This window comes from Sciurus carolinensis, chromosome 11, assembly GCF_902686445.1.
Source record: "Sciurus carolinensis chromosome 11, mSciCar1.2, whole genome shotgun sequence".
NCBI classification, from domain to species: Eukaryota; Metazoa; Chordata; class Mammalia; order Rodentia; family Sciuridae; genus Sciurus; species Sciurus carolinensis.
The window spans coordinates 17389771-17395770 of record NC_062223.1 but is presented as its reverse complement, the minus strand read 5'-3'; positions in this window follow the sequence as shown (position 1 = coordinate 17395770).

Genomic DNA, 6000 nt, shown 5'->3' with positions numbered 1-6000 from the left:
AAGCTGGTGGTGGGGAGTTTTGGGTGGTGACAAGTGTGTGCTGTGTGTGCTTCATGGGGTTGGTAGGACATGAACATTTATGAACAACAGTGAAGATGGGATTGGTGTTCAGAAAATATTCATCTCGCTCCTTTCCCACTGTGAGTAGAATAATTCCTCTACTTGAGGATGCTGAGCTTGACCATGTGACTTGCTTTGACTGATGGGACATCGGTAGAGTTGATGCAGGAGGTGTGTTTTGATAAGACGGCTTTGTCTGCTTGTACTTCTGTTATTGTTAGAAAAAGAACATTCTCTGAAAAGCTTGCTGATTCAAAGATGACAAGCAAGCAGATCAGAACCACAATGCAGCTTGACAGCTTGACAAGGTGGCCAAACCTAGCCTAAGTAAGCTAAATCCTGCTGATCATAAACCTGTAAATGTGGGAAAAAATACTCATTATTGTGCACCACTGAATTTGTGGGTGTTTATTACACCACAGTAGCTAACAAAGCACTCTGTGGCGGAACACTTTTGAGAATTGCTTCATAATATACCCTTTATTTTTGAGATTTATAAAGCATATGATAATACTAAAGTCTCTGTAAAGATAGTTGTATAACTTCATTTAATTCTTTTTCAGACTTCTCTGAATACCGAATCTTTTATTGGTAGGTCCAAAAAAATCTTAGTTGACATTTGACCTAATTTTTCTCTATTAAAGAGAAAATTTTCCTTTTGTTGAAGAAAGCACCCTTGAAAGATGGAGGTACATGGTAATTTAAGGCATCTTGATCATGAAATTTAAGAACCTTCAATGCATGCTCTAAATGGGAGAAATTTGAATATTAAAGATTTATATAATCATGCACAACAATATGAAAAGAATTTTAAATCTCTTTCTAGTGGACTGGATAGGAAAGGGATTTGTAAGACTCTGCCACTGAGAGAAGATAGATATAAATAAAACATGATCTTAGTAGAGAAAGAGATGGGGTGGATGGCAGTGGGCAGGTTTAAGGTGAGGTGAGGAGCAGCTGGTGACGAGTTCCTTCTGCTGGAAATGGCCAGGGAACTTACAGCACCACATCCATTATTCAGCTCTAATCTCCACACCCATCTGTGCAGCACTGTAAACCTCCTAAATTTTCTATAATATTGTCACTAAAAGTCTGCTGCCCATACTCTGTATTAATTTTAGAGAATGAAGAAAAAAAAAAAAAAAAGAAAGAAGACAGATTAGTTGGGTACGGTGGCGCACACCTGTCATCCCAGAGACGCGGGAGTTTGAGGCAAGAGAGTCACAAGCTCAAGGACAGCCTGGGCAACTTAGTGAGAACTTGCCTCAAAATAAAAAATAAAAAAGGGCTGGGATGTGGCTGAGTGGTGAAGCACTCTGGGGTCCACCCCCAGTACTGCCAAATAAAACAACAAAACCCCAAAGCCAACAAAAAGTCATGCTTCACACTTGGTATGCTGTGGTACAGGGAAGGCTGAGTCATCATGGGAAATGTGCACAAATACAAATAATGTATTGGTGGGAGGAGGAAGAGAAGGAGCCATGCAAATATCACAGCGAAACCATGCATGCCGTCAAAAATTTTGAGGATTCTAGACTTTACCCTGCACAAAGGATAGGAAAGGTAGCAGAGATGTTAGTTTAAACATTAGTTTGCACAGATATCCACTTCCTGGCATCTCTTGCAGCTATGTTGAGGGCACATGACTGGTTTCCGGTCACTAGAATGTGGGTGTGAATGAGGAAGATCACTTCCGGGCTGTCTGTGGCTGTCCCCTACACAGTCTTCCCTTTGCTGTGCCCTGTGCCAGCAATGCCAACATCTACCAGCTCCAAAGGGCATAGCTCTGAGATGCAGAACTGCCTAAACCACACTGTGTTTTTCTTGAATTAGAAACAAGTTTATTTTGCAAAGTCACATTACTCTTATCTGTTAACACAGGAGAGCCCGGAAGACTTTTTCATTTAGAGAGCTCTGACATGCATATTCATGAGAGTATTCATGATCATTAAAAAAAAAAAATCCTCTTGAGCAGAAGAAACTGTGACCAGGATAGAGTCCTCTAGCAACCAGGGTGTGCAGGATGGACAAAATGTACAGTCTACCCACCAGGTAACTCTATGACCTGGGCCCCTCTCTATGCCCCTGTTTACTCCTCAGTACAAGGAGGAGTCTCGTTCTCTCTCTATCCCATAGCGCTCTTGGGAAGAGGTGCAGGGAGTGCTTCGAAATGGTTAAAGACACTCTTCCAGTATTGATCTTATTATGGCGATTTTCTTGCATTTTCTTTTTTTACATGGAGAAGAGAGAGAACAGAAATGAGAAATCCCTAGATGATGGAAAGTCTCTTTCTCCAAGGGAAAGGCTGACTCTTGGAAGCTCCTTGGTCCTGACCTCCCATTTCAAATATATCTCCAGCACCAGTGCCACTGTTGAACTGTGTTGGGACTGAGGCAAAGGGAAAAATCATTAAACTGTGCTGCCTTAAGTTAAAATTTTGATGTTTATTCAGCTTAGACTTTATTGCATTGATTTTAATATTATAAAAGCATTATGCTAAAACATTATTTATCTTCTCTACTGAGGTTTTTGGTGCAACCTTATCTTATGCACTTGAGTCAGCACCTTATACACTTCGCTCTGAGTCCTGGACTTGACTTGTCTCATGCAGGTTGAGTGTTCCTAATATGAAAAATTTAAATTCAACTTTTTGAGCACCGACATGAGGCCACGGGTAGAAAATTCCACGTTGAGTTCTTGTGACGGGTCACAGTCAAAACATAGGTGTACTAAAAATCCTGTATACAATTAACATTAGGCTGTGTGTATAAGACATACCTGAAACATAAATGAATTTCACATTTGGATGTGTGTCCTATCTTTAAGATATCTCACCGTGTATATGCAAATATTTGAAAGTCTGGAAACGTCTGATTTCTGATACCTCCCAAGCATTTTGGAATCTGTACCGTTCTGTGCTGTTATCAAAGTGCCACTCATTGCTTCAGGGGTGTCCTGGGGTCATCTAATCATGCACAGCTGGTCATGCTGATCCCTCTTCCTCTATCCTAGCAGACTGTCAAGGTCCATCTCTGGGTGTCCTTCCCTGATCTAGTCCATCTGAAGTAACTGTTCCCTACACTGAATCCCCATGGCACCTGATTCACATTTTGATTAAGAGTTTAGTACGTGTCATTCTGAATAATATATAATTATCTCATCTATTTGTTTGCCTCTTTCCGATAGGCAGACATTGTGTGTTTGTTTTGTATGTGTGTTTTGTTTTGAAAATTGTATTCTCTTTAGTTATACATGACAGTGTATTTTGACACATTTATACAAACATGAGGTTGTCTTATTCTAATTATTCTCCACTTAGAATTCTTAGCACGGCAGTGAATCAAAGGACTATAAGGTCCCATTTCTTCTTGGTTTTCATAATTGTCAAAGTGAAGGATTATTCTGTTCTTTCTCATCTTCCTTATTTTCTTTTAGGAATTGAGAATGGTTGAAATTCCATTTAACAAGATGCTTATGAATTGGGGGATAAAAAACAATCTGGTGTCAACGCTGCAGAGAACTGGCAAAGGCCACACCAGTAAGAAGAACTCCTCTGGGCAACTTCCCAGGCTCTTGTTTTTCTTCTGGTTTCATTTGTATTTAAAGAAAAAAAATGAGGCAGGGGAACTTAATGAAACACTGGACTCCCAGAAAGGACAGAGAAGACGCAATGCATCCCATTGAGGTCTCTGCAGCTGCTCAGTGGCCCTCCTAACCCTGTGGACCAAAGCCTTCCTTCTGTCAGGATACAGGTGAGAGTGGCAATTGGCATCCTTTGTGACCTTGCTCTGATTGGAGATGTTAAAGTCAGAGACATCTAATTACTCAAGGGAATGCGCAGAATTGGGATTGCTAATTTTAGACTCCACTTGGTATTTGTTAGGGATTTGGGAGTTGGGACTGGGAGGGAAGCCTTCTTTCCTCCTAAGTGAGAGACACCAGGTGCTTTGTGAGGAGTCCATGTGAGTCGTAATTGTCTTTCCTTAGAGATCACTTTAGCTGTTGACTGGGGACCTCAGAGCTTTCCTAGTAAATATTAGTGTTGGAGCTGGGAGTCAGCCTCTGACTGGAATTGAACAAAAGCAAGGGTGAGGACTGTATCCCAACCAGACTTAGCAGGTCATGGAAACAAGAGGAGCAGAACAGAGGCCTTGACAGAACAGTACTGCCTAGAAGGCTCTCAAGAACCATCCAGTCCAGAAACTGTCAGGAAGCTAAGGCATTATTGTCCCCATGTGGATTCATACATTGCATGAGTGTGTGTGTGAGGGGATGTGGGAAGAGAGAAGGACACTGAAGTTCCAAGAGACAGGCTCGGACCATAACTGAGCAGATATGGGAGTACAAAGGGAGCCACCCGGCTGTTCAGCAAACATTCCCCAGCACAACTCCAACCAGTGGAAGGGAAATGACCTTTTTAGAGACTATGGAAAAATAGTGGGCAAAGAGAGAAGAGGACCAGCCTGGTAAAGCCAAAGTGGAATTCAGGTGAGAAAACTGATCTTCTGGTTCTTTGTTCAATTCAGGTTGCCAGATCGAATTTCCTTTATTTATCATTTTCCCCAATAGGTCAGTCTAACTCTGCGCTAGCTGCCAAAGTCTTCTGCTTCAAAGATGATCAATGCCTTCTCTATCCTGTTACCCTGCAAATCTACCAAAGTACGTTCTATCCCTTAGCTCCAAAGCCTCCTCCAGCCTTCAGATGCTCATAGACTGCAGTGCAGGCATTTGTGTTTGTTGACTTAATGGTCACACTTCCTGAGTGGGGGCTGTTGGAAGAGCCCTGAGAAGCATGTGAAATCCTGTGGCAAGGTAAACAGAACTTCTGGGTGCAGCTTTGGTCCTAATGAGAGTTCCGCCATTTACTAGCTGTGCAGTCTCTGCCATCTTGTCTAAACTCTTTCTGTCTCAGTTTCCTCATCTGTAGAATAAGGATAAGAAAATCTCCTTCTTCATAAAGTGATTGAGAGGATTAAGTGAGTCAGTATACAAATCACATAGAGTAGTGTCTGTATGTTCTATGTTATTAGGAACAAGAGGAAAAAAATAGTGTTTTTTTAAATGTTGTTTTTGATACAGGTTCTTATTTTGTTGCCCAGGAGACTGGTCTTGAATTTGTGCATTCAAGAATTCCTCTCTTCTCAGCCTCCCCTGTAGCTGGGATTATAGGCAAGATGATATAATTTTAAAAAGTCAATTTTTGGTAAAAACCAAGAGGGCTAATTATGATAACAGATATTAAGTAAGCATATTGTGAGTTTGAAGATAGACATGCAAACTCAAGTGTAGTTTATGACCTTCGTGATTGTTCATCAACTTTAGTGAGTTTTATTCTTTAGGCATTTTCTGTCTGTAAACAGTGAAAAAAAAGTCAATAAAATGAAAGTAACCACTTGAACATGTGTATGGTGGCTTTCCCTTTGCAAGGTGCTTCATATCTCATTTCAAGACTTTTCCATGAAAAGATATCAAGCCCTTACTCGGTTCTGACCTCGGAGGGCCCATGCGCTGACCGGAGAAGGCAGACAGGAGGGACTTGTAAGAGTACTCCTGAGCAGAGGTTTGGAGGCAGCCCAAGAGTTGGGAAGACCTGTGGGTGGGAAGATTCGGCGTTCTAGGCAGGTGTTCTGCCAAAAGCACAGAGATGTGAGAGAACACGGAGGATCAGAGAAGTTGCTGATAGCTCAGGGCGGCTGGAGAGATTGTGGGAGGATGGGGTGTGACCATGGCTGCCAGGACAGAAAAGGAAGAAGGAGCACGAGGAAGTAAGTGGAGGAGACCCCAGGGGGCATTACCACACTGAGGAGCCTGAGTCACACCCTATCCAGGACGGAGCACCAGGGCAGGGTTTCTAGCAGGGGAATGTGATATGATCAAATCAAGGTCTCAAAAATATTGAGATATTAATTGACATTTGGAGAGTTGGCAAGAAGTGACTCT